Genomic DNA, 24,111 nt, shown 5'->3' with positions numbered 1-24,111 from the left:
TGATTAATGCCAAAGCCCTGTTGCCTGGGGAGAGGGTGATGTTTGACTTTCTTGTACAGCTGCAGTTTGTGTGGTGAAGGTGCTCCCACAATGTGGTTGGGTAAGAGACATTACAGATTATTCATTACAGCAACAGTGATGATTTGAAGATAATGTCCAAATCAAGAACAGTTTGTAGTTTTATTATCATGCTTTCACAAAAATATTATTGAGAACTTTAGATATGAGGCCAGAGATGGAGATATTTGGTCAGGTGACCAAAAGCATTGCCAAAAGTAGGTTTTGAGGGATGTCTTAAAGGTGGAAAGCAGACCTGTGAGGTTTTGTCTGCAAATTCCAGAACATGGTGCTTTAGCAACTGTAGAATCAGCCAAACAATTGAAATAATGAATTAACAAATCATTGGGAGTCTCGAAGAAAATGGATTGTTGACGTCTCAAAGGATGTGTGGTGAAGGGAGCTAGGGATGATCACAGCCAGGAATTATATGAAGAGTGAGTTTTCTAAATTGTTGTTGCTTATGAATAGGAGCCTTTAGATGGATCAACATGTTTTGGGAGAAGTGAGCACAGTTTTCAATTTTTCTTGAGATTACAGAGAGGTTGAATTTGGGAGGCTGGCTAGGAGTGTGTTTGGATAATGAAGTCTGGAGATAACACACGATGGATGAAAGTATATGAGCTGAGACAAGGGTAGAATCAGCTAGAAATAGTGGTGTTGGAGTGGGACTGGGCTGTCACTCTCACCTCACCTCTGGGATTCAGCTGGTTGTCAGGTTGTGAATCAGGGCAGTAACACAATCGGGAGCTGAGTGGCCCTGGTGGAGCCTAAAATGAGTGTCACTCAGCTGGCTGTTCCTGAGCAGCTGATGCTTGGTTGTCCTGCTAATGACTACTTCCATCACTTTACTGCTGATCGAGTTGGACTGATGGAGGGAAATTGCCGGATTGGATTTGCCCTGTGTTTTTATTTGGGCAATGTTCCACATTGATGGTAGATTCCAGTGCTGGAGCGGTATGTGGCTTGGTGGGTGGCAAGTTCTGGAGCACAAGCTATCAGTATTATTGCCAGAATGTTAGCAGGACCCAAAGCCTTTACACTACTTAACCATTCTGTTGATATTATTCAAAGTAAATTGAATTGGCTTAAAGCTCACATCTGTGATGTGAGGAACCACTGGAGAAGGCTGAGATGGATCATCCCACTTTGCATCTGGCTGAAAATTGCTGCAAATGCTGTCATCTTTTGCATGGATGTGTGAGACCCCTCCATCAGTAAGGGTGGGGATATCTGTGGTGCTTCCGGCAACTAGTTGTTTAATTGTCCATTACCATTCACAACTGGGTGTGGCAGAACTGCAGAGCCCTGATCCACTCCATTGGATGTAGGATCACTTAGCTCTGTTGCTTGCTGCTGATGCTGTTTGATTATGCAGATAGTCCTGCTTGGTAGCTTCACCAGGTTGGCACTTCATTTTTAGGTATGCCTGGTGCTGCTCATGGCATGCCCTCCTTTCCTGTCCGTTGTGATGGGTGAGTGCGGGATTTACAAACCCATGAGATTACAGATTGTGCTGGAGTACAGTTCTGCTGCTGTTGTTATCCCACAGTGCCTCAGAGAGATCCAGTTTGAGTTCCTACATCTGTCCCATTTAGCACGGTGATAGTACCACTCAACTTTTTTTTCTCAACTTTATGGCGAGGCTTTGTCTCCAAAAGGACTGTGGGATGGTCGCTCTTACCGATACTGTCATGGAGAGATGCATTTGCAGCTGGTAGATTCATAACGATAAGATGTAGTATCTTTTTCCCTCTTGCTGGTTCCCTCACCAGCTGCTGCAAACCCCATTTGAACAGTTATGTCCTTGAGGACTGAGACGGCTCAGTCTGAGCTACTCTCTCAGCTACTGAGTTAGACTCACCTTCCCAGAAGTCCTTCGCTCCTACCTCGCACCTCTAATATTCCATGTCTTTTTTTCACTGGAGAAGGATGTGGAAGCTAGAGAGTTTGGAGAAATGAATAGTGAGAACTTGAAAAGTGTCTGTTACAGAGGAGGAGTTTCAGGATGTCTGAAATTGCATCAAGGTGGATAAAGCCTTGGGACCTGATCAGGTGTATTCCAGAAATTTGTGGGAAGCTCGGGAAGTGATTGCTGGGCCCCTCCCTGACATATTGGTATTATCGTCCGTGACAGGTGAGGTGCTGGAAGACGGGTGCCATTCTTTTTTTTTAAAAAAGGTGGTAACAAAAGGCCAAGGAACACGAGAACAGTGAGCCTGAAGTCAGTGGCAGGCAAGTTGTTGGAAGGGATTCTGAGGGACAGGATTTACATGTATTTGGAAAGACAAGGAATGATTAGAGAGTCAGCATGGCTTTGTGCGTGGGAAATTGTCGCTCTAACCTGATTGAGTTTTTTTTGAAGAAGTGCTAGGAAGATTGATGAAGACAGACTGTGGACATTGTCTATATGGGCATTGAACAAGGTTCCACAGAGCAGACTGGTTAGCAAGGTTAGATAACATGGAATGCAGGGAGAACTATCTATTTGGATACAAAACAGGCTTGAAGGTAGGAGACAGTGGGTGGTGATGAAGGGTTGCTTTGTGGACTGGAAGTCTCTGAAAAGCAGTGTGCTGCAGGAATGGATATTGGGTCCTTAAATAAATGACTTGGATGTGAATATATGAGGTAGGTTTACAGAAAATACAAAATTGTAGGTGTAGTGGACAGTGAAGAAGGTTAGTTTAGAATACAACAGGATCTTGATCAGATGGGCCATTCGAGTGAGGAATGGCAGATGGAGTTCAATTTAGACAAATGTGAGCTGCTGCATTTTGGTAAGGCAAATCAGGACAGGACTTAATGTATTTAATGGTAAGTTCCTGGGGAGTGTTGCTGAAAAAAGAGGTACATTGTTCCTTGAATGTAGAGTCGCAGGTCGGCAGGTAGTGAAGGTGGTGTTTGGTATGCTTATATTTATTGGTCAATGCATTGAATACAGAAGCTGGGACGTTATATTGTGGCTGGATAGGACATTTGACAATGAGAACCTTTTTCCACGTATGGAGTCAGCTATTACGAGGGGGCATAGCTTTAAATTAAGGGGAGGTAGGTATAGGACAGATGTTAGGGGTAGATTCTTTACTCAGCGAGTCGTGAGTTCATGGAATGCCCTGCCAGTAGCAGTGGTGGACTCTCCCTTTTTATGGGCATTTAAACGGGCATTGGATAGGCAAATGGAGGATAGTGGGCTCGTGTAGGTTAGGTGGGCTTGGGTCGGCGCAACATCGAGGGCCAAAGGGCCTGTACTGCGCTGTATTTTTCTATGTTCTTTGTTCTATGATAAAGCCATTTCAGGAATTCCGTTTTCAGTTCGAATTTTCCTGTTCTGAGAAGGATGTTGTGAAACTTGAAATGGTTCAGACAAGATTTACAAAGATTTGCTACAGTTGGAGGATTTGGGCTACACAGAGAGGCTAAATAGGCTGGGGTTAAATTCCCTTGAGAATCAAAGACTGAGAGGTGACGTTTGGGAGATTTATAAAATCACGAGGGGCGTGGATATGGTGAACAGCTGGGGTCTTTTTTTCCCCAGGTTAGGTGAGTCCAAAACAAGACCATGTGGGTTTAAGTTGAGAGGGCAAAGATTTAAAAGGGATCAAAGGGGCAACGTTTTCAAGCTGAGTGTGGTGTGTGAATGGAATGAGCTGCCAGATGAAGTAGTGGAGACTGATACAATTACAACATTTAAAAGGCATCCGATTGGGTACGTGATTAGGAATGGTTTTGAGGAATTCAGACCAATAGCTGGCAAGTGGGACTCCGTTAGTTTAGGACTCCTAGTTGGCATGGGCGAATTGGTCCATTGTTTCTCAGCTGTACATCTCAGCACAGATAATTCTTGGATCTGAGAAGGTTAAGCAGTGATTTCGACAAGGGGGAGATTTGTTTCTAGTATATTTTAGTTTGCAGAGAGAGGGAAATTATTAACAATGTCACAATGTTAGTAACTACTTTAAGTTAAATGGAAAATAATGTGAATATGTGACCTATATTTTACTGAGTACATTCTGAGCATCTGGAACAGTCTGAACAGCGGGTGGACACAGATTCAACAGGTGTTCTCAAACAGATTTGCAATTTTACTTTTTACGGAAAGATTGGGAGGCTGTGGGTAAATGCGAGGGGAGTTGGGATGGATTTGCAGAATCCCCAGAGGGAGAGCACACAGCCTCAATGGGCTGAATAGCCCCCAGCCCCTGTGCTCTGTGATACTGCCCCATTCACTGTGAATGATGAAGCTCATCCCAAGGCAGAGAGAGCGAGGAGCCCACCACTCACCTCACAATGGGGGATGGCTTGATTGACGGCAGCTCCAGACCAATGGGAGGAGAGTCTGTGTGGTCCTGCAGCCAATGGGAGTGAATGAGGGGTGTGGCCAGCAAGACGACACCTGTCCATGAGCTGTGCAGGTGCAGTGTCACTGGGTGGGGGTGGGAGAGACAGCAGGGACTGGGACAGAGGCTGTTGGACCTGAATTACAAACTCCCGGTAAATTAAAACCAAAAGAACTGCAGATGCTGTAAATCAGAAACAACAACCAGGAGGTTCTGGAGAAGCTCAGCAGGTCTGGCAGCATCTGTGACGAGAAATCAGAGTTAACGTTTCAGATCCGGTGTCCCATCCTCACTGCTGATGTTACTGTGAGAACAAATGTTAGTTTATATGCAGAAGGTAGGGTTTAGGGGAGGATGTAAGGAGTAAAGGATAGGTAGGGATAGAGCGAGAAGAACGGTTGGATAAAGGAGTAGATAACGATCTGGCTGGGGGAGGGTGATTAGCTGTTAATGGAGACTATTAGTGGCTAACCATAGGTAGTGTGTAATGACAGGCTGTGAGAACAAGGCCTAGTGTGTGGGGTAGGGGGCTAGGACATGGGGTTGTTAAGCTGTGGTTAACCACTAACTGTCTCCGTTGTAAGCTGTTCCCCACATACATCACTCCACGATTGGAGCTGCAGATGGGCGGCACAGTGGTTAGCACTGTTGCATCACAGCGCCAGAGACCCGCGTTCAATTCCCACTTCAGGCAACTGTCTGTGTGGAGTTTGCACATTCTCCCCGTGTCTGTGTGGGTTTCATCCGGGTGCTCCGGTTTCCTCCCACAGTCCAAAAGTGTGCAGATTAGGTGAATTGGCCATGCTAAATTGCCCGTAGTGTTAGATGTAGGGGATTGGGTCTGGGTGGGTTGCTCTTAGAGGGTTGGTGTGGGCTTGTTGGGCCAAAGGGCCTGTTTCCACACTGTAAGTAATCTAATCTTAAAAAAAACCTCTTGAATATATTTCCTAACCCCCTCTGTCCTCCTTAAATATGTATCTTAAAGTTGTTCTCTTTAATCAGCATTCGTGAAACACTTTAGGAGAATTGTCAGTGTGAAAGGCTCCATAAAATGCAGGTAGTTGTTGTTAATGTCTGACATCAGGAGAAACAGGAATGAACCCTCACTCTTATACCTCTTATAAGAAGATGGGGATGGGACTGGAAGACCAGGCAGTGCCTGTCGGTCCTCCAACCAATCGGAGTGAATGAGGGGCGTGGCTATAAGCAACCACGTGATCAGCTTCACTGGCAGCACAGTGTGTGTTGTGACCAAGGCATTGGGAATGTGTGAAGGTGCAGGGCAGGGTTAAGGAAAGACACATTGACCAGGAAGAGAAGGAAATTTTAATGGAACGTGCTGAGACGTTTTACAGAACTTAGTGCACATCGGAAAACACCAATCTGAAATTCCCAGGACCGTGTTTGTGGCAAACGGGAAAATGCTTCAAATGGTGAATGGTGCGAGTGAGCGCCGCCATCTTTATTGGGGGCAGTGGTTCATGGGACATGTGTGTGGCAGCCAACTTTGTGAGGGGCAAGCTGCAGGGGGACACATGCACAGCTTTGCCTGGCAGGGAGTGATAGGGCAGGGTTTAGAGTGTTAGAGTCAGGGTGTTTTCAATGTCAGAGTGTGATGCTGGAAAAGCACAGCAGGTCAAGCAGCAGCCAATCGGTGGGAAGGAAGATGGACAAGAACGTGGTGCAGAGTTGGAAGGCTGGATCTGGGATAAGATGGGGGGAGTGGAAATGAGGAAACTGGTGAAATCCACATTGATCCCATGTGGTTGGAGGATCCGAACACAGAAGATGAGGCATTCTTCCTCCAGGCATCAGATGCCTGGGATTTGGCGGTGGAGGTGGCCCAGGACCTGCATGTCCTTGGTGGAGCGGGAAGGGGAGTTAAAGTGTTGGGAAAGAGTATGTTTTACTGTTCCTTTCACACACCTTTTGTAAGTTAACTTTCCTCTGCTGCCCAACCCCTGACAACGTGCTGCTCTCTAAACGGACTGAATTTTCCACAATCACTTTGCCAGTGAATAATTCCTTTTTACAACAAAAGACTGCATTTTCCTTCCATTTCTGACCATCAAATTCTGCAACATTTTCATTCCCTGTAATGCATTTAGCACTCCCTGAAATATCAACTGTGTTTCTCCTTCCACAGATCCCAGTGATTAATGCCAAAGCCCCATTGCCTGGGGAGAGGGTGATGTTTGACTTCCTTGTACAGCTGCAGTTTGTGTGGTGAAGGTGCTCCCACAATGTGGTTGGGTAAGAGATGTTACAGATTATTCACTCAGCGACAGAGAAAAGTTGCAAATGTATGTGCAAATCAACAACAGTTCGTATTTTTATCATTTTTATAATTTCACAGAAATACTATTGATAATTTCTGACATTAGGCAACAGATGGGTATATTAGGTCAGGTGATCAAAAGAATTGCCAAATAAGCAGGTTTTCAGGAATACCTTAAAGGAGAAAAACAGATATGAAAGGGTTAGGATAGGAATTCCAGACCGTGTTGCCTTGGCAACAGTAGAAACAGCCAATCCGGTGAAGCAATGAATAAACACATCGTTGGGAGTCTGAAAGAAAATGAGTTGTCGAGATCTCACAGGTTGTGTGGTGCAGGGAGACAGGGATGTTCACAGCCAGGAATTACATTGAGTGAGAATTTGAAGTTGCTTGTAAACGGGAGCCTTTTGTTGGATCAACAAGTTATAGAGCAAGCAAACACTTGGGCAGTAGAGTTTAAGATATTCTTGAGATTATATGTAAGTTGAATGTGGGAGGCTGGCCAGGAGTGTGTTTGGATAATGAAGTCTGGAGATAACACAGGGATGGACAAGTATTTCAGTAAATGAGCTGAGACTAGGGTGGGGTTGGGTTATCTCACGAATGGAGAAATAGAATGAAGAGTCAGACTCCTCCTCATCATCATCATCACTCCCCCTCACCGATTCACAGATATTGTTCCTTGTTCTGTCTGTCTTTTCTGGTTATGTCCTGCTCACCCATTCTGCTACTAACTAATATTTGACTTCAAGGTTGTTGGAAAATCCTTCTCCATCTCCACTCTCCCTTTCCTTTCGGAATTCCTTGTATTTGGTGTAACTCAAAGATCTATCCTTGGTCCCTTCAGTTTCTCACCTACATACTGCCAGGAGGTGACATCGTCCAAAACCACTGTTAGGTTTCACATGTACACTGACCATGTCCAGCTCTACCTCCCCATCATCCCTCTCCATTGCTCCACTGTTATTCTGTTATCAAACTGTTTGCCACACTCCCACTACTCGATTAGCTGCAATTTCCTCCAATGAAACATTGCAATGGTTCAACCCATTGCCTTCAGTTGCTATTACAAATTCCTTTCCCTTACTGCAGAGCCCCCTCTCTCACTGGGAACTGAGGCAAAACTACACTCTTCACAATATTGCTCTGCTATTCTGACCCCAAGGTGACCTTCTGCTCAGACATCTACACAATCACAAGCACCAGGAATTCCAATCTGTAAAATTTTGCTTGTCTCCCCCTCGCCCGTAGGAAGCCTATATGTTTGAAAGAGTTCACTTCTCATTCTTCCCAAATCGAGTGAGTAGAGTCCCGACTTCTTCAGCCTTTTCTTCAAAGAGAATCCCTTCAAACCAAGGATCATCCCAGTCAACCTTCTCTGAATGCCTCCGATGAAGTGATGTATTACCTTAAATAAAGGAACCAAAACTTCTCTCATTACTCCAGATGTGGTCTCACTCACACTGCATAAAGTTGCTCTCAGGTATATACTTTAAACTCTTATACTGCAAATCCCTTGAAATCAGGAGCAATATTCCATTCCCCTTCCTGATGACCTGGTGTAACTTTGTGCTAGCTTGCTTTGTTTCCTGCACATTTACCTCTTGCTCCCTTTGTGGTGCAGCTTTCTACAGTTTCCCCCAATTAAATAGTCCTCTGTTCTTTTTATTATCTCCTCCAAAATGAACAACTTCACATTTTCCCAAGTGATACTCCATTTGCCAACTTGTTGCCCACTTCTCCAATGAATCCCTCTGTGTAAACTGTTTATAATCCTTTTGGAACTTTACTGTTATGCCTTTCCTAGGAGATTTTCCCCATCATTCTTCTAAACTTTTCCTGGGAACACTGGGCAGTGGGAAGCATACATAGTTGCTGTCTTTTAAGGGATACTCTATGGAATGACTGGGAGGAGCTTACTGCCTATCTGGTCAGAATGGTGACAACTTGCCCCTGAAGCTGCATGAGCCTTTCACCCCCCCCCCCCCCATGTGTTATTGATGAGGCACAGCGGCAGCACAGAAGGAAAGAAGAAGCAGCAAATCCTGCTCTCCACATCTCACTAACACTTGGAACATTCTCTCCCATGTGTCAAAGATCTGCCCTGTTCAGTCACATGAAGTCCCAAGATGGAAACTGATAGAAACCCACATACATTTCCCCCTGAACTGACTGCTGACCTCCACAAGGGGTAATGTGTCCAGTCATCCTGGGCCAGGAGGAGGGGATGGTGCGGGTTTCTAACCTGATCTGACAGTGACGGATTTTATAAACTTGTATTACAGGTGGACATTCAGATGGTAACCTCAGTATTTGTAACACCAAACTCTGACAGAATTACTCAATTCATCAGGACCTGGATATTTGCATTTAGTTGTGAGTATTGTGTTCCAGCTCATTCCTATTTGATGCATAAAAGTTCTCCTTTCAATCAAACCATCCTGTCAATAGATCTCCCCCAAGTCTTTCATATATGTTTTGTCAACAGTTTATGAAGAGCTGATGAGTGTAAGGTTGATTATTCTAATGTATAATTTCTGTAAACCCCTCTGTCACAGGGCAGCCACAATTTCCTCTGCTACAAGGAGAACAACCTCAGTTTCCCCAAACCCCTGATTCCCCAATGTCTGTTTGCTCTCTCTAAGGTACACATCAGGATTGTGTTGGAACATTCTCCACTTGCCTGCATCAGTGCAGCCCCCAACAATATTAAAGAAAGTGAACATCCTCCAGGACAAAGCACTGTGCCTGAGTGGTGTCCCATCCCCCAACTTCAGCATTCCCTCTCCCCACCCCCGGGGTACAGTGACATCACTGTGTAAAAGGGAAAGGCAGCATTGTCCTCCCAGACCATAGGACTGCTCTCTCATTAGGGAGAAATGTCTGGTGGTGGGTTTAACCTGAAGGTTACCCAGCCCAGGCAAGGGGAGAGGTTAGAAAGGAGAGTCCATCTATTGTAGATGGATATTCTTGATCTGTACCATTAACACCCATGTTCCTGCAACTAAAATCCCCCATGCCTTGAACCATCCTGGTAAATCTCCTGTGCCCCCTCGCAGGGATCCTGCCATCCTTCCCAATGTGTGGGCGATCTCTGGTTTGCACAGACCCAGCTGCTCTGTGTTCCTGTGGGTAATGTCATTATAGAACAACAGTTGCACTAAACCTCACTGTCTGTAAGGGTGGGAGACACAAATCCCAAAAACATTTAAGATGTATTTAGTGTGCACTTGTGATGCCATGATAGAGGAGACTTTTCCACAAGTACTGGAAAATAGATCAGGATAGTTCGGTGGTAGTTTCCTTTCTCACAGATGGATCACCAGAGTATTTTTCTGTTCTGTATACAGCTGAGATGTTTATGACAGGAATATGACAGGCTCCATTGGACATCAGGTCAGAAAAGGTGATACTAGAATAGATGACACATGGTTGGTCGATGTTTTTGGGAGGTAAGTGAGACGGAGAGTTTTAAGATGAAATTCAGAAGCTCAGCTCAGGAATCAGAAAGGGCCATCATCAAGTGAGAAATAAAAATTGGGTGTCCTGGAGGCTGGAAATAAAGAAAGGCACATATCGCAAAGTTTTCAGAGAGGGGAGGGGATTAGAGATAGGGAGCATAATAAATCTGAAGGGTATGAAAGTTGGAAAGTATTCTGAGGATGGAGGATGTTACAAAGATAGATATTTATGATAGAAATTTTTGGGGTTTGAGGCTGGAGAGGAATTATTGAGATATGGAAGAGTTGTAAGGCTGGATGAGGTGGCATTGACAGGGAGAGTTCCGAGCACACAGGAATTTACAGAGGTAGGAGCGTAAGAGTCATAAAGTTATACAGCACTGACACAGACCCTGTGGTCCAACCAGTCCGTGTTGACCATAATTTTGATCTGAACTAATCGCATTTGCCTTCACTTGGTCCAAATCCATCCTAGCATTCCCGATCGATATACGGGTCCAAATGTTTTTTCCTCTTTAGAATCCCATTCCCCTACCCTTTTTACTCTACATATACCCCTGACTAATTCACTAAACCCAATCATCCCTGAACACGATGGGCAATTGAGCACGGCCAGTTCACCTACCTTGTATATCTGTGGCTTGTGGGAAGAAATGGGAGCACCTGGAGGAACACACGCTGACATGGGGAGGAATATCCAAACTCCACATGGACAGCCACCCAATGCAGGAATTGAACCTGTGTCCCTGGTGCTGTGAGGCAGCCCTGCTAGCCATTGAGCCACTGTGCTACCCTGAAATTGTAATTGTATTCACAGCTTCCACATCCTCTGCAAGTATATTCCACACGTGAACCACTCTCTATGCAAAAACAAAAAAATAAAATCCCAAACGTCGTTTTAAAGCTTTCCTCCTCTCACTTTAAAATGTATGTACCCAGTCTTGAATCGCACCCCCTCCTGGAAAGGGCACCTGTTGTTCACATTACTGATAGTCTTCAGCATTTTCTAAATCTCTAATAAGGTCACCCCTCAGCCTCCTACGCTCCAGTGAAAGAAGTCCCAGCCTATCCAGACTCTGCTTAAAATTCAAATCATCCATTCCCATTAACCTACTGGTAAAACTCTTCTGAACCCGCTCCAGTTTAATAATATCCTTCCCATGACAGCACAACCAGAACTGGGCACAGTATTCCAGAAGAGGCCTCCCCAACATCCTGTACAACCTCAACATCCCGTCCCAACTCCTATACTCTGAGGTCTGAGCAATGAAGATAAATGTGCTAAACACCTTTTTAACCACCCTGTCTACATGTGACACATACTTCAAAAATCTGAACACCGAGGTCTCTTTGTTCTATATCACTTCTCATGGCCTGACTTTTAATGAGTGTAAATCCTGCCTTTTTTTTAATCAAGATGTAATATTTTGCATTTATACCGATCCAAAACATCCTTCGAGTATAAAGGCAGTAGGAGTGTACTGAAGAGGGAAATCAGGAGGGCAAAAAGGGGACAGGATACAGCTTTGGCGAATGGGGTTAAGGATGGGGTTGGAGGGAGAGAGACAAAACCAGTATTTGGCATCATTGTTTACTGTGGAGAAGGACATGGGAGTTATGGAATGTCGGGAAATAGATGGTGACATCTTGAAAAATGTCCATATTACACAGAAGGTGGTACTGGATACCTTGAAACGCATAAAGGTGGATAAATCCCCAGGATCTGATCAGGTGTACCCTAAAATTCTGTAGGAAGCCAGGGAAGAGATTGCTGAGCCCCTTGCTGAGATTTTTGTATTATTGATAGTCACAGCTGAGGAGCCAGGAGACTGGGGGTTGGTTAATGTGGTGCTACTGTTTAAGGAAGGCGGTTTGGACAATCCCGGGAACTACAGACGCGTGACCCTGACGTCGGTGCTAGACAAGTTGTTAGAGGGTACCCTGAGGGACAGGATTTACATGTATTTAGAAAAGCAAGGACAGATCAAGATTGATGAAATTGATGTGCTGGAAATTGTGGAAAACATTAAGCTTGATAAGTCCCCATGGCCAGACCAGATTTATCCTCGGCTGCTCCAGGAAGCGAGAAAGGAGGTTGCTAAGCTGCTGGCGAGGATATTTGCCTCCTCACTCTACAGGAGTCGTCCCGGAGAATTAGAAGGAGGCGAATGTTGTTCCTCTTTTCAAGAAGGGAAATAGGGAAATCGGTGGCAATTACAGACCAGTCCGTCTTACATCTGTTGTCAGCAAAGTTGTGGAAATAATTCTGAGGGATAGAATTTATGACAATTTGTCAAAGCATAGTGTGATTATTGAGTTCTTTGAGGACGTGTCAAGACAGGTCAACGACTGCAGAACAGTGGATCTGTTATAAATGGATTTCAGCAAGGCTTTTGTTCGGTTTCCCAATGGTAGGCTTATCCATAAAGTCAGGAAGTATGGGACACAGGGAGATTTGGGTATCCGGATTCAGAATTGGCTGGCTGACAGAAGGCAGAGAGTGGTTGTAGATGGAAAGTATTCTGTCTGGAGGACAGTGTTGAGTGGGGTCCCGCAGAGCTCCGTTCTTGGGTCTCTGTAGGATTTATAAATGACTTGGATGAGGAGGTTGATGGTTAGCTTAGTAAATTTGCCGATGACACAAAGATTGGAAGTGTCGCCGATAATATAGAGGGCTACTGCAGGCTGCAGCGTAACATAGACAGGATGCAGAGCTGGGCTGAGAAATGGCTGGATAAATGCGAACTTGAATGCTGAGTATAGGATTAAAGACAGGATTCTTGGCAGTGTGGAGGAACAGAGGGATCTGGGTGTGCAAGTACATAAATCCCTCAAAGTTGCCAACCAAGTGGATAGGGTTGTTAACAAAGCAAATGTTTTTTTGGCTTTCATTAACAGGGAGATAGAGTTTAAGAGCCGTGAGGTTTTGCTACAGCTCTACAAGTCCCAGGTGAGACCACACTTGGAAGTTTGTGTCCAGTCCTGGTCTCAATACTACAGGAAATGTACAGAGGCTTTGGAGAGGGTGCAAACAAGGTTTACCGGCATGCTTCCTGGACTGGAAGGCTTCCTGTATGAAGAAAGTTTGAATAAGCTCGGACTTTTCTCTCTGGAGAAAAAGAGGAAGAGAGGAGACCTGAGAGGTGTACAGAGACTTTTCCCCAGGGCAGGATTAACTTGTTTGAGAAGTCATACTATGAAGATATTAGGAGGAAGGTATAAAGGACGCGTCCGAAGTAAGTTTTTTACACAGAGTTGTGAATGCTTGGAATGCGTTACCAGTGGTGGTGGTGGAAGCGAAATCATTGGGGACATTTATGCGACTGCAGGACGTGCACATAGATAGCAGTGAGTTGAGGGGTGTGTAGGTTAAGTTACTATGTTTTACATTAGGATTAAATCTCGGTATAACATCGTGGACGTAAGGGCCTGTTCTGTGCTGTACTTGTCTATGTTCTATGATTTGGGAGAGTCGGCATGGCTTTGTGTGTGGGAAATCATGTGTCTCGTACTTGATTGAGCTGTTTTTGAAGAATTAACTCAGAGGATTGATGAGGGCAGAGTGGTAGATGTGATCTCTATGGACTTCAGTAAGGCGTTTGGTAAGGTTCCCCATGGGAGACTGGTTAGCAAGATGAGATCTCACAGAATACCGGGAGAACTAGCCATTTGGATACAGAACTGGCTCAAAGTTAGAAGATAGAGGGTGGTGGAGGTAGATTGTTTTTTGGACTGGAGGCCTGTGATCAGTGTAGTGCCACAAGGATCGGTGCTGGGCCCTCTGCTTTTTGTCATTTATATCAATGATTTGGATGTGAACATATGAGATATAGTTAGTAAGTTAGCATTTGAAACTAAAATTGAATGCATAGCAGACAATGGAGTATGTTACCTCGGATTACAATGGGATCTTGATCAGATGGGCAAATGGGCTGAGGAGTGGCAGATGGAGTTTAATTTAGATAAATGTGAGGTGCTGCATTTTGGAAAAGCAAAGCTTAGCAGGACTGATACACATAATGGTCAGGTCCTGGGGAGTGTTGCTGAACAAAGAGACCTTGCAGTGCAGGTTCATAATTCCTCGAAAGTAGAGGTGCAGGTAGATAGTGCACTTGAAGAAGTGTTGAGATGGACACACCAAGCACTACTGATGCTGCCTGGCCTGAACACAATGACCAGGATGGATAAGATGTGGGCATTGCTGGAAGTCAGAGTGTACACAATGTGGACCTGGGGAAGTGCAGCAGGTCAGGCAGTATCAGAGGAGCAGGAAAGTTGATGTTTTGGGTCGGGACTCTTTGTCAGTCCTGATGAATAGTCCTGACCCAGAACGTCTGCTTTCCATCCCCATTGTATTCATGCTGGTCATCCAGCACCTATTTATTCTGGTCCCACGTTCTGGCACTCAGCATGTAATCGATATTGTAATGCTTGGTGTGACCATCTCAACACTACCTCCAGGCTGCAATGTTTCCTGCATCTGTCACCATTTCAGATGCTGCCTGACCCGCTGAGGATCTCCAGCACTTTTTGTTTTTATTGTGAATTTCCACCATTTTGCTGAGGTACTTCGAGTCAGAGAGTTATCCAGCACGGAAACAGGCCCTTCAGTCCAACTCGTCCATGTCGACCAGATATCCTAACCTGATCCAGCTCCATTTGGGAGCGTTGGCCTATATCACACATGAACACTTTCTATTCATGTACCCCTCCAGACACCTTTTAAATTTAATTTGACCTGCGTTCATCATTCCTATAGCATCTCATTCCATACGCTCACCAACCTCTGAGTGAACCGTTTGGCCCTCAGGTCCATTTGAAACCTTTCCCCTCTCACCTAAAACCCAACGCCCTGCAGTTTTGAACTCCCCGACACTGGGTGGAAACAAAGACCTTGGCTATTCACCCTGTCTGTGCTTCTCCGTAAGGTAACCCATCAGTCTCTGACGCTCTGGGGAAAAGCCCCAGCTTATTCAGCCTTTCCCTTTAACTCCACGGTCCTAACAATAGCCTTGTAGATATTTTCTGAAACTCTCCTCATGTTTTGTAAAACAGAGTCACAGAGATGTACAGAATGGAAACAAACCCTCTGCCCTTATCGTCCATGCCAACCAGCTCATTTATGCATGTAGCAAGCAAGTTGTCCCTACGGTCCCCTTGAAGTCTTTCCCCTCTCACTTTAAACCTATGCCCTCTGCTTTTGGACTCCCCTATCCTGGGAATAAAGAAACTGACTAGTCACCATGTTGTTGCTCCTCACAACTATATAAAGTTGTATAAAGCCATCCCACAGCATCTCCTGCTCCAGGGAAAATAGTCTCAGCCCCTCCCTATGGTTCAAATGTTCCAATACTGGGAACACCCTTGTAAATCTTTGCTGAACTTGTTCAGGTTTCCCAACATCTTTCCTGTAGCAGGGAGACCAGAATGGAAAGCAGTCTGGGGATTCCAAAAGTGGCCGAGCTAATATACTGTACAACCGAACCATGATCTCCCAACTCCTATACTCAATGCACTGCCCAATAACAGCTAGCATACCAAACACTACCTTCACCGACCTGTCTACCTTCAACCCCACTTTCAAGGCATTATCAACCCACTCTGCACAGTGCTTTTGTTCTGGTACACTTCCCAGGAACTTGTTATTATGAGGTTGAGTCCTATTGTTGTAACATTTTTTTTCCAAAATCAGGGAGATTAGAATTGAATGTAGTATTCTAAAGCTGGCCTCACCAATGCCCAGTACAGTCACAACTGTAGCTAATTCCTATACTCAGTGACCAAATCCCTACAGTGTGGAAGCAGGCCATTCGGCCCATGAGACTATGCCAACCATCTGAACTTGTGTATTTCCCCTATCCATGCCTCTCATGATTTTGCAAATCTCGATTTTGCAAGCCTCTGACGCTCCAGGGAACACAGCCTATTCAACTTCTCCTGGTAGCTCAAATCCTCCAGTCCTGGGAACATCCTTGAAATTCTTTTCTGACCCCTTTCAAGTTTCCCAATATTGTTTTGATAGGAAGGCAACCAGAATTGTATGGATTATTCCAACAGTTGCCTAAGCAATGTCCCGTGCAGCCGCAATATGATCTCCTAACTCCTGTACTCAATGCTTTGACCAATAAAGGAAATCATACCAAATGCTGCCTTCACTATTCTATCTACCTGCGACTCCAATTTCAAGAAGCGATGAATCTGCCCTCCGAGGTGTCTTTGTTCAGCAATGCTCCCAAGGACCTTATCATTAAGTGGATAAGTCCCTACTGTAGCACCTCACATTTTTCTAAATTAAACTCCATCTGCCACTCCTCAGCCCATCCGCCCATCTGATCAAGTTCCCATTGTACTCTGAGGTAATCTTTTTCACTGTCTATTACACCTCCAATGTTGGTGTGATCTGCAAACTTACTAACCATACCTCCTATGTTAGCATTCCAGTCATTTATATAAATGACGAAAAGTAGTGGATCAAACAACGATCGTTGTGACACTCCACTGGTCACAGGCCTCAAGTCTGCAAAGCAGCCCTCCACCCCTCTGTCTTCTACCTTTTGAGTCAGTTCTGTATCCAAATGGATGGTTTCCTCTGTATTCCATGAGTTCTAACCTTGCTAACCAGTCTCCCATGAGGAGCCTTGCGGAACACCTTACTGAAGTCCACGTAGATCATGTCCATCACTCTGCCCTCATCAATCCTTTGTTACTTCTTCAAAAGACATTCTTCCCTTTGGAAAACGTAACAGTTACAGCCCCAGAATAATCGGCCCACCGTGTCTGTGTGGATCATGATGCCATTCCAAACTAATTCCATCTGCCTGTACGTGATCCATATCCCTGCCACCCCATGCCTGCTTATGTCTGCCCAAACGCCTCAAAAACATTGTGATTGTTTCTGCTTTTACCATCACCCAGGAGAGTACATTCTAGTCACTGACCACCTTCTGCTTAAGAAACTTGCCTGACATAACTCCCTTTAAACCTGCACAAATATTGTTGGAAATGCCCAGCAGGTCATGCAGCATCTGTGAAGAAAAATGAGTTAATGTTTCGGGACTGGTCCCCCTTCCTCAGAAACGGTAACTCTAATTTCTCTTCCCAGATGCTGCTGGACCTGCCGGGCTGTTTCAGAAACTTCTGTTTCTCTTCCTGGTTTACAGCATCTGCAGTTGTTTTGGTTTTCATTTCCTTTAAACTGCCCCCTCTCCTCTTAAATGTGTGGCTCTAGGATTTGTCACTTCCACCTTGGAAAAAAGATTCACGTTATTCACTCTGTCTGTGCCTCTCTGGTTACCCCGCAGCTACTGACTTGCCAAAGACAAAACTCCAAGTTTTTCCAACCTCTCCCAATCCAGACAACATCCTGGTAAACCTGTTTTCACCCTCCCCAAAGCCTCCAAATCCCCTTGAAGTCTTTCCCCTCTCATGTTAAACCTATGCTGTCTACTCTTAGATTCCCATACCCCGGGGAAACAAAGAAACCATGACTAGTCACCCTATCGTTGCTCCTCATAATTTTATAAAATTCTACAATGCCACCTCAAGCGTCCAGTGATCCAGGAAAAATAGCCTCAGCCTATTCAGCCTCTCCCTATGGTTCTAATGTTCCAATACTGGCAAGACCCTTGTAAAACTTTTCTGAATTCTTTCAAGTTTCCCAACATCCATCCTATAACAGGGAGACTGGAATTGAAAGCAGTATGGAAATTCCAAAAGTGGCCGAGCCAATAAACTGTACAACCGAAACATGATCTCCCAACTCCTATCCTCAATGTACTGCCCAATAACAGCTAGCATTACAAACACCACCTTCACCGACCTGTCTACCTTCAACCCCACTTTCAAGGATCTATCAACCCACACTGCACGGTCTGTTTATTCGTCAAAATTTCCCAGGACCTTGTTATTGAGGTTGAGTTTATTGTGGTAACATCTTTCTGAAATCAGGAAGACAAGAATTGAATGTAGTATTCTAAGTATTCTAAGGTCACCCCTCAGTTTCCGACACTCCAGGTAAAACTCCTGGCAACATCCTTGTAATACCTTTCTGACCTATTTCAAGTTTGAGAACATTCTTCTGATCGGAAGACCAGAATTGCATGGAATATTCCAAAAGTTGCCTAATCAATGTCCTGTACAGCCACATTATGACCTCCCAACCCCTATACTAAACACTCTGACCTATAAAGGCAAGCAGACCAACTGCCACCTTCACTATCTTATCTACCTGCGACTTTACTTTCAAGGAACTATGAAGCTGCATAACAAGGTCTCTTTGTTTAGCAGCACTCCCCAGGAACTTACTATTAACTGTATGCGTCCTGCTAAGGTTTGCTTTTCCAAAATGCAGAACCTCGCATGTTTTTCTAAATTGAACTCCTCAGCCCATTTGCCCATGTGATCCAGATGCCTTGTACTCTGAGGTAATCTAATTCACTGGGGGAGGATTTTGCAGAAAGTTAACAGAACACATTTTGTGAAAATTCAGGAATGTTATGGAAAGGGACAAGGATGGGCCTGCAATTAGAGTTCTAACTTGCTTCATTTCAGTTCAACCAGATATGATTTTGCCAGTGTGCAGGATGCAGTGTGTGCAGGATGGTTCTCATCAGAGGGTGGAGGTGGGGAATATAAATGAGAGGTTCCAGATTGATTTTTCCCCAATGTGATTCCCACCAGGAAGGAAACCCGGGGACCTGGGGGGAGGATTCACCAACACCCGGGAGGCTCTGAGTCAGAATCATTGATTTGGTTCTTAGTCTGCAGACAAGAGCTAGGTAACTGAATTCAAGGAGAGAAGAGAGATTGTGAAAACTGGGTATGGAGGGAAGGAGTGAGGAGATTGGTTTGGTCTTCAGTTAACAAGAGAGAGAAATTGTGAGACTGAGATTTAAAGTTTTGGGGGGAACAAGGAAACTACAATTTAATACTATCATTATCTTATAAAGTTCCATCCTGTATTAACAGTGGTGAGTTGTTTTCTCTGTTGTAGGGCACTGAAAGGGTGGATTTGTGAATGAGAAATTCAAATTGAGCTTCATGTTCAGACCTGATGGTTACTGGATCCGTGCCGACCTGAATATCATTGGCCTTTTCATCTGGAAGGAAAGGTGTGTATTCTGTCCGGGGACAAGATTTCAAATGTCAGTGTGTCAGGAAAAATTACTGCGACACAGCCAAGTCCATGTTAGCAAAGTTTGTAGCTTTGAATGGAGGCTGTTTATCAGGATTATCTCCATGGCAACGGCAGTTAAAAAGGTCTAGTTCAATTCAGCACATTGTTTTCACATCGCACCCCTCCCCCACACCCGCCGTGGCTCACTTCAGTACCTGACAGGCGCTTCAGTTTCAGTGGGATTGTCTGTCAGGATTCTGATGTGGAGGAGACGGTGTTGGAGTGGGGTGGACAAAGTTATAAATCTCACAACACCAGATTATAGTCCAACAGGTTTTATTTGGAAGCACTAGCTTTCCGAGCACGGCGTAATTTTTAACTTTATCAGGTCTATCTCTATGATGAGAGACTTCTTCGGTTAAGTACTTCAATAAATACTGAGGCCACATATTCCCCTCTAGCAGTATCAACTGCTATTCTGGCCCTCGGGTTAGCTACTCATCACTTTTTATCCCCAATCCCATCTCGCTTTCTGTTGATCGTTAAAGTTTTTCTAATCTCCTAGTTTCTCGGTGATCATTGCCAATTTGTGTGCCTTCTATTACAATGTGATAGACTCCCTTATTTCCTGAGCCACCCAGGGCAGATTACTCCTTTATCTACAGTCCTTCCTTTTCACTGATATATACTTTTGCTCAGCACTTTGAAACATTGCTTTGATATTTCCCCACTGGCCGTCAACTACCCCATCGTAAACTCTTTGCTTCCAGTTTACATTAGCCAACTCCTGTCTCATCCTATTGTAGTCTCCTTTGTTTAAGCACAGGATCTTGGGACTGGATTTAATCTTCCCGCTTTCCATCTGTATTCTAAACTCATCCAGACTTATCACTAGTCCTTTATCAGATTACAAGGTGAGGGGACGTTTCCTGGGTGTTTTGGTTTTCATTGTCAGAGATCTTAACTTTGTAATAAAGTACAGGATGGATATTCACAACAGAGTATTCTGGACGGTGTGAATGTACAACACAATCTAAAATCATAAATCACTGTCTCCCCTGAGTTTAAAATTGTAAAATCATTATCTCCTCCATGCTTCCTCACTATCTAAGTTTGGAACACTAATCCACCTGATTATCCTGCATTTTCCAAAAATCTCCTTGGGTGAATGTGGTGATTTTTGGATTCAGTTTTCCAGTTATTAACGTAAGATGAGCACTGGGCACAGGAGAGGCAGTGTAGCCTTTCGATGATGATTGAGTTAGTTTGGCCAATTCACCTAACCTGCACATATTTGGACTGTTGGAGGAAACTGGAGCACCCAGAGGAAACCCACGCAGACATGGGGAGAACGTGTAAACTCCACACAGTCACCTAAGGCTGGAATCAAACCCGGGTCCCTGACGCTGTGAGGCAGTGGTGCTCGCCACTGAGCCACCTCTGCTTAAAATCTGCTCCCCTTTATTAAACTCCCCACCCCGCAATTGGCTGAATCTGTGTTCTTTACATCAGAAATCAGGCTGTGGAAACAGGTGTTTCAGTAAAACCCAGTGACAGCCCATATGTTGTGTGTGTCTGAATGGGGATCCTATACCCAACACCCTCCACCCCACACTTCTCATTCACTTTCCAGAGACAGGGCTCCAGTAGCTTCATGGGGACTACAACTCCCACAATCCCTGAGACGGGGACCACACGTGTGTGTGGAAACCTGGCATTGTAAATGTACAGAATGTGGGCCGATTTTGGAGCATGTGCTTTGGGTTAACTAGCGGAAAGTAGTTCACACTGTGATTGGCTGGAGGACGAACATATCGGTTGGGGGGCGGGAGGTCAAAGTGTCACCACACTCACGTGGGGCCAAAGGCTATCCCCAACTCGTCATAACACTGGGAATCGACCAATGGGAAACAAAGAAGGATCTGACCCATTCTCCCAGACTGAAGGTTCCTCTTCTGTCCAGGATCTGCTACCTCCCTTTCTGTTTCCTTTTGTTTCATTCTGCTGTTACATTATTGACTTGCAGCAGCTGAAGGGAAAGGAAGTGAACCCAGAAAGGGTGCAGAGTCTAACCAGGGACGGGAAGTGGTGGCATGGATCTGTTTATCAGTAACTCCATGAGAATGGGGAGGGTGTTCATTAGGGGTTGGCAGAGTCAGAATGGGGGGAGAGAGTAAGTGGGCTGGAGGGTTACAGCTTTTGGGGAAGAAATTGGAAAAAGATATTCCAGAGAAACTAGAATTGTCTGTTCTGAATTTCTAACCTGTACATATTCCTTTATACAGGGTGCTAGATGGTGAAGGTTTGCAGCCTGAAATCTCAAACTCGTGCAGATTGTGATTAAGTTAATCAGCATTTGAAGAACCAAAGATAGAGAATCACTTGGTCAAAATCCTGCAACACTCTCCCACACAGCATTTTTGGTCTATCTGCACCAAATGGACTGTGAATGGTACAAGACAGCAGCTCACTACCATCTTCTCCAGGGTAACTAGAGATGGGGAATAAATGCTGGCTGAGCCAGTGATGCCCATATCCTGGAAATGGTTTCTATCTCTAGTTGCTGAAACCCAGTTGATGTTACTGCAGGATGATGAGGGACGCTGAGTGCATCCTCCAGGAGGCAGCACCATCACATTACCCCTGCCTACACCCACACAGTAACACAGCAACGTCACTGGAACAAAAGGCAGTGAAGCCAAAGGAGGACTGAGATATAGTTCTTTGAGGTAAAGTCATGAAAGGGGGTTGGAACCCAGCAGGAACAGGAGACTGAGCTGGATGGTCAGCTGTTTCCCATTGAATGGTGGAGCAGGATTGAAAGGCTGAATGGTCTCCTCCTGCTGCTATATCCCAGGTATGTATATAGCCATGGAGCCCGGGTAGGAAGGAGTGGGCAGGGATTCTCCAGGAGATTGCACTTCCACATCAGGTTTCAGTGAGGGATGGTTTGATGGATTTTATTTAACATTTATCTGTAACACAAGGTTTGTAAATTTTTGTTTTCAAATATTGTAAAAGTTTCTTGCACAGCAAATAAAATTAAAGAAAATAAATTAAACTGTCTGAATATAACAGTTTTAAAACTTTCAACCTCTGTAATAGAAAATCCTGTCTATTCCCGGACACCATCACTTTCCATCTACTCAAACTCCAAGGAAATATTCCCTCCCTGTCTGAACCTTTGGTTTGATTTAACTGCTTTTCAGTTCTCGTTCTGTGAGCTGTGAAGCGTTCTTTTTCCCCATTTCTCCGACCCAGAAATGTGATCACAGCAACCTTCCCACCATCAAAATCATCATTACGCCATTTTGCTTTTGGTTAACATATAATAACCAGCAGTGCAATAGTGAGGACTGCAGATGCTGGAAACCAGAGCCTAGATTAGAGTGGTGCTGGAAAAGGGCTTTTGCCACAATGTTGATTTTCCTTCTGACCTGCTGTGACTTTCCAGCACCTCTCTAATCTAGACATATAATCACCCGCAGTAAACCATTTGTGTAACCAATTGAATATTTCCAAACAAAGCCCATTACGGGCCAAGCAAACCATTACAAGTGACAGAGTGAGAAGGGACTAAATCAAAGTAGAGTTGTGGGGAGGTGGGCAGCGGTGGAGATAAAGCACTGTATCCCCTGCGATACCCACCTCTATCTAAAGGCATCAAGAGCATTGATACACACCACATGCTCCTTCTCCAAGGACACCCGGCTGTGTAGCCTTTATCCTCAATCATAGAATAGAATCCCGACAGTGTGGAAGGAGAGCATTGGCCCATCAAACCCCACCGACCATCCGAAGAACATCACGCCCAGAGCACTCTATCACTGTAACACAGCATTTCCCATGGCTGGTCCACCTAGTCTGCACAATCCTGGATACTGTGGACAAGGTAGTACGACTGATCCACCTAACCTGCACATCTTTGGGCTGTGGGAGGAAACCAGAGCACCTGGAGGGGACCCACACTATCATGGGGAGAATGTGGGGACTCCAACCTTGTACCTAGTGCTGTGAAGCAGGAGTGCTATTATCACAATTTAAATCAAAACAGATGAGCCCTGCTCATTGTCCCATTGCTGTTTGTAGAGACATCCTGCTCAGAGAGACATCCTGAGGTTTAGAAAATGGCAATGTAAGTTCAGTCAACTCCAGCCCAGTTAATGTGGTTAACAACAACAACATCAATACTCCAACAGTGTCATCATGTACAAGGTCCACTCCTGACTCTGATGGACAGTAACATCAAAGTCAGAGTCCTGCAGTCCACACGGAGCAGGTGGATGACCACTTCCCTGTGAGCACTCACTGGTCTCTCAATCGTGTTGAAGACGCAGCAAATCCCTTGTCACAGAGAGAGGTGAACAGCTCCTACCCAGTGTGAACCCGCTGGGGTCTCAGGGGGGCAGGATGGATCACTGAATCATTTCTCTCACACAGCATCTGAATGGCCTCTCCCCTGTGTGGGCTCACTGGGGACTCCGCAGGTACTGCATTTGAATGAATCTCCCCCCACACTGGGAACAAGTGAATGACCTTTCCCCAGAGTGAGCTCGCTGGTGTTTAAGCAGGTCAGAGGACTGAGTGAATCCTCTGATTGAGCAGGTGAATGGCCTCTCCATGGGGGGAATGCACTGATGTCTCCGCTGGTGAGAGATTTGAATGAATCCTTTCTCACACATGGAGCAGGTGAAGGGTCTAAACCCACTGTGCCATCTCTGGTGCCTCAGCAGATTGTAAGATCGAGTAAATCCCTTCCCATACATGGGTCAGGTGAGCGGCCTCTCCGCAGTGTGACTGTGTCGGTGAGTGTCCCACTGGGAGGGGTAAGTGAATTCCTTATTCTGATTGAGCCCGTCC

The 24,111-nt window shown here is 45.0% G+C and overlaps 1 long non-coding RNA gene across 2 annotated transcripts; it reads left to right on the top strand.

Annotated features, from left to right (window-relative positions):
• On the top strand, positions 1 to 22,235 carry LOC132809932 (uncharacterized). 2 transcript variants are annotated; one of them, XR_009642637.1, is made up of 5 exons: positions 1 to 100; positions 6,544 to 6,650; positions 8,961 to 9,051; positions 19,129 to 19,246; positions 21,537 to 22,235. It is a non-coding gene; the product is annotated as an uncharacterized LOC132809932 (long non-coding RNA). The 2 variants fall into 2 exon arrangements; XR_009642638.1 differs by lacking the exons at positions 19,129 to 19,246; positions 21,537 to 22,235 and adding an exon at positions 11,304 to 11,375.
• The last annotated feature ends 1,876 nt before the right edge of the window (positions 22,236 to 24,111 follow it).

This window comes from Hemiscyllium ocellatum, unplaced genomic scaffold, assembly GCF_020745735.1.
Source record: "Hemiscyllium ocellatum isolate sHemOce1 unplaced genomic scaffold, sHemOce1.pat.X.cur. scaffold_144_pat_ctg1, whole genome shotgun sequence".
In the NCBI taxonomy this organism is placed as follows: Eukaryota; Metazoa; Chordata; class Chondrichthyes; order Orectolobiformes; family Hemiscylliidae; genus Hemiscyllium; species Hemiscyllium ocellatum.
The sequence above is the reverse complement of the archived record's forward strand: the minus strand, read 5'-3'. Positions and strand labels throughout refer to the sequence as shown.